General features: G+C 44.9%; 1 non-coding gene across 1 annotated transcript; it reads left to right on the plus strand.

The window, feature by feature from the left end:
- Positions 1 to 5508: 5508 nt before the first annotated feature.
- Positions 5509 to 5620, plus strand: LOC113458523. The gene has a single exon (XR_003378890.1). It is a non-coding gene; the product is annotated as a U6 spliceosomal RNA (small nuclear RNA).
- Positions 5621 to 10715: the final 5095 nt, after the last annotated feature.

Raw genomic sequence — 10715 nt, forward strand, 5'->3', positions numbered from 1 at the left:
GGGGGGGGGGGGGGGGGGGGAGGGGTTGCCAGAGGAAGTAATGAAGACGGGTGAGAGTCTGGGAAATATCCAGGAGCTAGGTCATGGGAGCCTCCAGGCCTAGGGGGAACTTGGATTCTATCGATAGCCAAGAACAATATTAAAGGGTTCACAATCACACAGTGGCCTTGAGGGGAGAGAGTTTAGATAGATATTGAGGTGGTAGATAGTCCAACTGCCCCAATTTGATCATGGCACACTGTGTACCTGTATCACAGAATGACACTCTGAACAGCCAGGTGAAGGGGTGTATCCACCATGCTAGCATTCAGGAGACTGAGGCAGGAGGATCAAGAGTTTGAGGCTAGTCTGGGATACATAGTGAGATTCTCTTCTAAAAATAGATCATACTGTACCTTATAGTTATGCACAGTTATTGTGCATGTTTGAAATTTGGGGGGCTTGGGGGAAACAGCGAGATGGCTCAGCAGGTAAAGTGCTGCACAAGCCTGATGACCTGAGGTCCAGCCCTGAAATCCACAGAAAGATGCAAGGAGAGTACTGGGTCCATACACTTGCCCTCTGACCTCCGCACTCGAGCCGTTGTGCATGCGCGCACGTGCACACACACACACACACACACACACACACACACACTAAATAATAATAATAATTTAAATCAAGCATATTTACATTTGCTTGGGGTGGGGCTGGGGTAGACAGTGTATGCACCATGCTCATGAATGTTGCTGCTCTTCTTCCACCAGCTGGGTCCTAGGGATGAAATCTGGGTTGCAGCCTTGTTGGGAAGGCCTTTATCTGCTCAACTACTTCACTGGTCTTTGCCTTCCTTCCTTCCTTCCTTCCTTCCTTCCTTCCTTCCTTCCTTCCTCCCTCCCTCCCCCCCTCCCTCCTTCCCTCCCTTTCTCCCTCTCTCCCTTCCTTCCTTTCTAACACTATTTTACTTTGTGTATTTATATATTTTATACAATATATTTTGATCTTACTCTTTCCCCTCCCCCAACTCCTTCTAGATCCAACCTACCCAACTTCGTGTCCTTTTTCTGTCTTTCATTCAAAAACAAAAAGAAATGAAAATCAAAACAAACAACAGTGAAGCCATCAAACGGAAGCAAAACAAAATGAAAAGCTCTCAAAAAGCTCCTGAGTTTGTTCTGTGTTGGTCAAGTACTCCTGGGCCTGAAAGTCGTGGCCTGCCCTGGAGTGTGAATGGCATGTTCAGCGTCACTCCTCTGAAGAAAACTGGTTTCCCTTCCCCAGCAGGTATCTACAGCTTCTCAGTTAGGGTGGGATCTTGTGTCCACTTCCCCTTCTCAGTGCTGAGATTTTGTTTGGTTTGATCCTGTAGAGGTCTTGTGTTCTTCGTTACATTTCCTGTGTGTTCGCGGTGTGTGTGTACGCGTATGTGTGTGTGTTGAGATAAGGCCCCTCCAGGCTAGCCTGAGACTTGGGACAATCTTCCTGCCTCTACCTCCCGAGTGTTGTGATTACAAGTATTAGCTACCATGGTTGATTACAAATAAAAACTGAAGTCGTATAGGAGAAAGGGGTCGAAAGGAAAGAGTGAAGGTGAATGTGTGGACCGCTGCAAACGGCGTGATTGGGGCTGTGGCGGGGAGGCGTGGGGCTGTGGCGGGGAGGCGTGGAGCCGTGACTCACCGGAGGCTGCGGTTCAGACGAGGAGGCATACTGGTGACAGAATTGGGGCAGAGGTAGTGGAGAGGGATGAGATGGGCAGATGGAAGAGATTTAGTTGTCTCAACAACAAAAACGTGTGACTGACAGCAGGGATGAGGAGAAGGGAGTGACCGCGACAAAGCTCAGGGATCTGTCTTGCACAACACGCTAGAGGTTTGTGCTGCGTACTAAGAGGGAGACAACTAGAGCACTTGGAGAGCAGGCTGGGAGGCAGTTTTTGTATACCAAGTTAGACATGATTGTAAGGCATCCGAGAGCCGGGTCTCTGAGACAGGCCATGGACTTGAGGAGGGGGATTATTTTAACTTGGAATTCATTTGCATAAAGGCTTGAGAAGGAGAAGTAGGAAGACACACAGGAAGTCAGTGACTCTTGGGTCCTAGGGATGGGAAGGCACAACTCAGATGTTGGAGGTGGGTTTGGGGTCCTGGGGAGGATAGCCTAGGAGCCAGACGAGCTGGTTAAAACTTGGTCCTCTGACTCCTTTCTGGAGTCTTAGCGTCCTCCACCGTGGAACAGGGACATTTTGAGGGTCTGCCTCATAAACCTGTTCCGCTGCTAAAAGGCAAGGCACACAGCTGGGCATGTTGAGCCAGGTACTTGGCCATCCCGCATAGACCATGAGTTTATTATGGTCTGTGCATAAGTTTATTATGTATCAAGCAAAGTGGTAAGTTAGTAACAACTGTTAGGGTAAAGGAGGCCCGGCAGACAAGAAGTGAGCAATCTCTTTCAGGTGGTTGCTATATTTTCCTTTCCTTTCTTTTCTTTTTTCCTTTCTTTCCTTTTCTCTTTCTTTTTCTTTTTGTAGCATTGGCTAAAAGTCAAGACAGTTGTGACCAACAGAAGTTTAAACAACGACTGCTCATTTGAACCACCAAGATTTGTATCTTTTTTTAAAATATTTATATATTTATTTATGTATACAGTGTTCTGTCTGCATGCATGCCTGCAGGCAAGAAAAGGGCGCCAGATCTCATTACAGATGGCTGTGAGCCACCATGTGGTTGCTGGGAATTGAACTCAGGACCTTTGGAAGAGCAGGCCGCTGAGCCATCTCTCCAGCCCCCAAGATTTGTATCTTAATTAAAGCAAAAATAAGATCAGCAGAATAGCTCCTCGTTCTGAAGTGTAATACTGAAACTTGTTTGTATGATCTTTTCCTGATTGAGTTTTTTTTTAAAAAATAGATGCTATTTTAAGAATGATTTTTATTTTTATGATTTTTAAGTATGTGTAGGTGTGTGCATGTGTACGTTCACACACATGTGTGCATATGCACACAATTTGGGTATATGTACATGAATCAGGTACCCTCAGAGTCCAGACTCATTGGATGTCCTGGAGCTGGACTTGCAGACAGTTGTGAGTTAGCAGCAGTGAGTGCTAGGACCTGAACTCAGGATCTCAAGAAGACATCTCTTCAGTCCCTATGTTTAAAACAGATTTATTTTAAAAGCTGAGAAGATTCCACAGAGAAAGTCATAGTTTATTGCATTTTCCTGGCATTTATCTATTTATTTAGAAACAGGGATTCTTGTGTATCCTGGAACGCTATTTAGATCAGGCTGGACTTGAACTCACAGAGATCCCCCTGCCCTGCCTCTGCCTCTTGAGTTCTGGGATTAAAGGCATTCACCACCACCTCCCTGTAGTTTTTTTTTAATGAGGTTTTACAGTGTACCTCAGGCTGGCCTAGAACTCACCATGTAGTCCAGGCTGGCCTCAGACTTGAGGGAGTCTGCCTGCCTTGTCTGCCTGCCTCATCTTAAGTGCTGGAACTGCAGATGTGAACCTCTTTACAATTGTTTTTGCATTAAACAGTTTTTCACTTTGGCATTTCAGGATCCCATACATGAGGTCATGATTTAGTCAGCCATAACATGGCCTTAGAGTCCTCTTTGTTGTGAGAGGCCCCCGGCTTGCCTTGTCTTTGCTGACCTGGAAAATTACCGGTCAAGCATCTGTAGGATGCTCCTCTCTCAGGATTCCTTTGCTATTTTCCTTGCAATTAGGCTGGGCTTGCGAGTTTTGGAAAGAATGATCACAGAGGAAAAGTGCCATTTTTCTTGTGCTCTGTCTCGGGAACATACCATCCACATGTCGACATTGAGCTAGAGCACCTGGCCAAGGCGGGGTGGCAGGTTTCTCCAGTGTTGAGTCCCTTCTCCTTTCTGCTAGTACTCTGGAAAAATTGCTTGTTAGGTGCGACCTTCGTTTAAGGAGTAGGACAGGGTGTGATGGTGAATGCCTGGAACCCTAGCACTAGGAAGGCTGAGGCAGGAGGATGGAGACTTTGAAGCCAGTAAGAGCTACTTAGTGAGTCTCTGTTCAGAGAGACAGACACAGAGACAGAGTTAGAGACACACATACAGAGACAGAGAGAAAGAGACAGAAAGACAGACAGACACACACACATGCACAGACATGGGGTGGGGATGACCAGAAAAGGGGTAGGGAGTACAGTCTTTTTGAAGAAGTATCTGCACACATTCTTTGGGGGTTTCCTGCATATAAAGTTTGCCCCTTCTTCCCCACTTACTTATGTATTCATTAATTTCTTCTATCACTTGGGATATGCAGGCAGGAAGATCAGAAGTCCAAGGCTAGTCTCAGACTGAACTTCCGGAGATCCTGCCTTCAAGAAACAAAACAACAAAATAGTAACTTCTTCGTATCAGTTGGAAACTTTTGATATTTATTTCATGCATTCATTGTGTTACAATCCATTATGGACCTTTTTATTGGAAAATGGTTGTAGAAGTCATGACCTGGCTGCCAGGTATGTTCCATTCAAAGAACTCTGTGTGTGTGTGTGTGTGTGTGTTTGTCTTGTGTTTCACTGGAAATCAAAACCAGGGCCTTGTGACCTGAACAAATTTAAATTTGATCACCAACCTGCAGTGTTGGAGTGTATCATGTTTACATGTGTGTTTCAGATGTGTTCTTGATGCATGGCCCATCTGGACTAGATCCTCACCAGAGGATGATGGAAAAATCTTTTTACCATCCTCCTGCCTCAGCCTCTGGTGCAGATTCCAGGTCCCAGCATAGCCCACATTTTTCTTTTCAATATTTATTTTACATGTATGAATTTTGTCTGCATAATATATATATATATATGCACCATGTGCATGCCTGGTGCTCTCAAAAGCCAGAAGAGGATATTGGATCTCCTGGAACTGGAGTTAACAGGTGGTTGTGAGCAACTCTGTGGCTGCTAGGAACTGAAGTCAGGTCCTCTGCAAGAGCAGTCAGTGCTCTTAACCACTGAACCAGCTAGCTCTCCAGCCCTTCTTTCTTGTATTTAATAAGTTAGAGTCCAACCAGAGAAGCAGAACTCATCGGTGAGAAACAGGAAGAGATTTACTACTAGGTACTGGCTTTGGCAGTTCCTGGCTCTACCAAGTCATAGGCTAAGTCTATAGGACAGGCCTTTTAAAAAGGCAGACTGAGCCTCCCAGGCATAGGCTGCACTTGGCTAGGGCTGTCGTCCACAGATGAAAATTCTTTTGTCAGAGAGACTTCCACTCTGCTCTTAAAGCAACCCCATTGATTAAATCAGTCCCTCAGGTCACCACAGACACTCTTCCTTACATAGAATGAGGCCATCATGGAACAACTCACCAATACCATTGATGTTTGTTGACCATCTGGGCCCTAGAGCACAGGCGAATTCACATACCAAAAGGCCCTTCCTATCTTTAAGGAAGAGTCCATATCCAGAACTCCTCATTAACCAGGGCCCGTTAAGGTATGCTTTCTGGATTCCTCTTTTGAACAGAAGTATTTACTTTTTAAATTATTTTTGTGAATTCACTTATTCTACAGCACATGCACTAAAATTAGAATGACGCAGAGAAGATGAACATGGCCCTTGAGCAAGGAGGACATGAGAATTTGTGAGTCACTCCAGACATTTTAAAGAAAATTCTGTGTGTGTGTGTGTGTGTGTATGTGTGTGTGTGTGTGTGTGTCTGGCGGTTGAACCTGGAGCCTCCTGAATGCTAGTCAAGGCCACTACTGAGTCCCATCCCCAGTCACAGGCCACAGGCTCTTTAGGGTGCATAACAAATTCCTCTGTCTTTTTGGCAGGTGATCCTGAACACACGAATCCATTTGTCATGCCCCAGGCCCTGCTTTGAACATCTGTAGCTTACTGAGCTGAGCAACAGGGAATCTGAGTCTTTCTGCCTCCTTACCTTTATGTCAAGGGCCATGATTCCTCTAGACATGATCTCCTTCTGTCTGCAGGGACTTCTTCCCTTTTTCCTCTCCGAGGCCTCCTCTCCTCTCTGCTTCTATTCACTGCCTGGAACCAAACAGGCCAGGAGACCTGCAGGAGAAGCGGATACAGAGCGCTGGGGGAAGAAGCCTCCTGCAAACAAGTCTCTTCCTGTCCTTCAGCAAACTATCAACTATGAAATAGACTGACCAAGATTGGGATCCATGAGGGACACATAGAGTTCTGTGCCGGGTGCTGGTGAGTACAAGGGCGGATTTGGGTTGCTGTTTTTCTTGATAAATTCAGTTACTCTGTGCTTATTTGGTCTCTGTTTTCAAATCCCATTGTTCTGTTTTTAAGTCCCCCTTCCGTTGTTCTGTTTTTATTTTTGTCTATTTAATTTTTAAATAAAGATTTAATTTTTAAAAGATTTAATTTGATTTTACTTTATTTTATGAATATAGGTGTTTTGCCAGCATGTATGTCTGTGTACCAAATGTATTCTGGGCCAACGGAGCCCAGGAGAGGCCCTTGAATTCCCTGGAACTGGAGTCACATAAGGTTTTTAGCAATCACATGGGTGTTGGAAATCGAACCTGGTTCCTCTGGAAGAATAATCAGTACTCTGAACTGCTGAGCTATCTTTCTGCGCCCATTTCTTTTAGTCTTCATTAGGTGTATGGTTGTGTGCCTTCGTGTATGTGCAGGCCAGAATAGATGTCCTGAAGGTCAGAGGCATAGGACTGTTTAAAGCTGGAATGACAGGCTGTCGTGTTGTGGTCATCTGACATGAGTCTTGGGACCTGAACTTCGGTCCTCTGGAAAAGAAGAAGGTGCTCTTAACCACTGAGCCATCTCTCCAGTGTCTCTGCCTTTATTTAAATTTTTATTTTATTATTATTATTATTAAAAATTTCTACCTCCTCCCCTCCTCCCACTTCCCTCCACATCCTCCCAATTCCCCTCCCCCTCCCTCTCCATTCCAAAGAGCAGTCAGGGTTCCCTGCCCTGTGGGAAGTCCAAGGTCCTCCCCCTTCCATCCAGGACTAGGAAGGTGAGCATCCAAACAGACTAGGCTCCCACAAAGCCAGTACAGGCAGTAGGATCAAAGCCCAATGCCATTGTCCTTGGCTTCTCAGTCAGCCCTCATTGTCCGCCGCATTCAGAGAGTCCGGTTTGATCACGTGCTCCATCAGTCCCAGTTCAGATGGCCTTGGTGAGTTCCCACTAGATCAGCCCCACTGTCTCCGTGGGTGGGTGCACCCCTCTTGGTCCTGACTTCCTTGTTCATGTTCTCCCTCCTTATGCTCCTCATTTGGACCTTGGAAGCTCAGTCCAGTGTTCCAGTGTGGGTCTCTGTCTCTATTTCCATCCATCGCCAGATGAAGATTCTATGGTGATATGTCTGCCTTTATTTTTAAAAGATTGATCTTATTTTAAATTGGTGTGTGTGTGTGTGTCTAGGTCTAGGTAGGTATGTGCACATGAGTGCGGGTCCTCACAGAGGCCAATCCCACGGAGCTGAAGTTACAGGTATTTGTATTTGTGAACTGCTTAATATGGGAGCTGAGAACTGGACTTAGATCCTCGGCAAAAAACTCTAAGTGGTCTTAACCATTGACCAAACATTCACTAAGTCTGTAGTCTCCTCCCTTGAGTACTAAGATTATTGGTAAACATTACAGTGCCCAGTTTATGTAGGGCTAGCATGGAACCCAGGGCTTTATACATGCTAGACAAGCTCTCTAAAATCGGGCTATATTCCCAGCCCTCTCAATGTAGTTTTGATTTCCATTTCTCCATGGCCTCGTGACAACGAGCACTTTTTTATATGCTTTTCGTTCATCTGCTTCTCGTCCTTGTCGAAATGTGTAGTAAGGGGCAGGCGGTGGTGGCGCACACCTTTAATCCCAGCACTTAGGGCACAGAGGCAGGTGGATCTCTGAGTTCGAGGCCAGCCTGGTTTGCAAAATGAGTTCCAGGATAGCCAGAGCTACAGAGAGAAACCCTGTCTCAAAACAAACAACCTAACAATCAACAACCACAAAAACAGAAAGAAACGTGCAGTGCAGTTGTCCTTTATTCGCTCCAGCATCAGGTGGTTGTGTCTGCGTTGTTAACTTATAGGAGCTTATATGCAATCAATATCAGATCTATACCACCGTTTAATTTGAGATAGGGTCTCTAACTATGTAGCTCAGGCTGGGTTGGAACTTGAGATTACCCTTGTCATAGTCCGCTAGGTGATGGGACTACAGGCTGTCACCCCCAGGCTTGGGCCGGATAGATAACTTATTAGATGCATGTTTACAAACACCTTCTCCCATTCTGTGGGTTTTATCCCATGAGACGCTGTGTGTGTGTCTCTGTGTGTGTGTGTGTGTCCATTCTGTGGGTTTTATCCCATGAGACGCTGTGTGTGTGTCTCTGTGTTTGTGTCTGTGTGTCTGTCTGTCTGTCTGTGTGCACAACTGTATAGAGCCAGAGATCGATGATGTCAGGTGTTTTCCTCAATTGCTCTCCATGTTTGTTTGTTTATTTATTTATTTAGAGACAAGATCAGAGCTCGCTGATTCAGTGAGATTGGCAAGCCAGCAGGCTCTCGAGATTCACCTCTCTCTGCTCCCCCAAGAAGGGACTACAGACTACAGTACTAATGCTGACTTTTTACCCGGATGCTGAGATTCCAAACTCAGGTCCTCTTTGCTTGTGGAGCAAGCTGTTTCTTGACTCAGCTATCCTTCCAGAGCTCACTTTTATTTGAGACAGGCTGGTCTAAAACTCATATTGATCCTTCTGCCTCAGCTGGGAATACAGGAGTTTTGCTATCATGCCTGACCTCTTTTCATTTTCTTGATAGTTTTCTGTTGTTCTTTAAAGGTTTAATTTGGGAACTGGTGAGATGGTTCACTTGGTAAAGATGCTTGCTGCCAAGCTTGATGACCTGAGTTCAATTCCCCAGGATGCGATGGAAGGAAAAAAACCTTCTAAATGTTGTGCATAGCATGGCATGTACACAGGCACCAACAATAACCAAATAAATGTGATATATATTAACATATACATACACACACATACATACACACATGCATACTACATACATATATTGGATTTTTTGAGACATGCTTTCTCTGTGTAGCCTTGCTGTCCTGGAACTCACTCAGTGGATCAGGTTAGCCTCGAACTCCGCTATCTATCTCCCCCTACCTTCCAAGTGCTGAAAATAAAAGTGTGAGCCACCATGTCCAGCTCTAAATAAATATAATAATTTTTAAAGACAAGTTTAAATTTTGATGCCCTTCAGTTTATTTTTCCATTCGTTTCTAATGTGCTTTTGGGTGACATCTAAGATTCCATTTGCAATCATTAACTTCTTTTTAGGTGTCGTTTTAATTTTTAAATTATGTGAGTATATGTCTGTGTGTGGGTATTTCCACAGAAGTACAGATGCCCTCAGAGGCCGGAAGAGGTGTTAGATACCCTGGAGCTGGAATTATACATGATTGTGAGCTTTTCCAGTGTGGGGGCTGGGAGCTGAACTCGGTTCTTCCGAAAAGTCAATATGAGCTCTTAACTGCTGAGCCATCGCCGCATCCCCAGTGAGTACTACCATGTACGAGATTCTAGGGATTCTGTGGTTAACCCAGCAAACTCGGTCCCTGTCTTTGTGGCAGTTGAGTCTAGTTAAAGCAGAAGAGATGGTCCTTGGGTAACTACATGAAAAGCTTATCCATTGCCAATAAGGCTCCAAGAAGGGCTGCAGGTCAGTTGGTTGAGTGTTTGTGTGGCATGCAGGAGACCCTTGTCTCCATCCTGATCCCCAGCACTGCATAACACCAGGTGGGGTTCAAGGTCACCCAGAAAGTGAGGTTGAGGTCAGCCAGCCTGGAATGTATAAAACCATATCTAAAAGAAGAGGAGGAAGTGGAGGCTGCAGTAGTTGGTCCTCTTGTCCAGGATCTTGTGAATGAGTAGAAAATGGCTAGTATTAAAGTGCTAAGCCGGAGGGGGGGTGTCTGCCTCACTGAAAAAGGTACTGAGCTACATGGCTAACATAGATCAGGAAAATGGGTTAATCAAGATGTGAGAGTTAGCCAGTGAGAGGCTAGAGTTAATGGGCCAGTCAGCTTATAATTTATGGAGACCTATGTGTGATTTTCTTTGGGGCTAAACAGTTGTAGGGGCCTGGCGTGACGAAAACCACCACAACAAACAGGACCCTTCATGTTACAGAATGGCGCCCAGCATGAATAACTGCATCCACAGAAAGCCTGAGAAAGCTTGGGAAAGACTAGAGTAAAACATATCAGTTCTCAGCCGTAGAAGGAAAAAGACTGTGCTGGTTAAAATGCAGGCTTTTTGGGCCTTCCTGCCAGGGGAAATCTCTGACTCTTTCAAGCAGGGGGTCCCGATGGATATACTGTTGCAGCTTGCTTCCTGGAAAGGACCTTGAAACTCCATAGACATGTGGCAATAAATGTGGCTCTAGCCAGTACCTCAGCCATGATTGCTTGGTGAATTAAAAGATCATGTGGTCACAAAAAAAGAAAAGAGAGATTCAAAGAGGAAGAAAACCTCTAAATGGTTTACAGTGTGTTAAAAATATATACAGGCTAAAGGATAAGGTTCTAAAAATAAATAAATAAATAAATAAATAATAAATAAATAAATAAATAAATAAATAGAGTAGCCTGGTAGGCAAAGACAGATGGATCTCTGTGAGTTCAAGGATAGCCTGGTTTACAGAGGGAATTCCAGGACAAAGATATACAGAGAACCTGTCTCAAAAAGC

The sequence above is a fragment of the Microtus ochrogaster genome, unplaced genomic scaffold (genome assembly GCF_000317375.1).
Source record: "Microtus ochrogaster isolate Prairie Vole_2 unplaced genomic scaffold, MicOch1.0 UNK42, whole genome shotgun sequence".
Lineage (NCBI taxonomy): Eukaryota > Metazoa > Chordata > Mammalia > Rodentia > Cricetidae > Microtus > Microtus ochrogaster.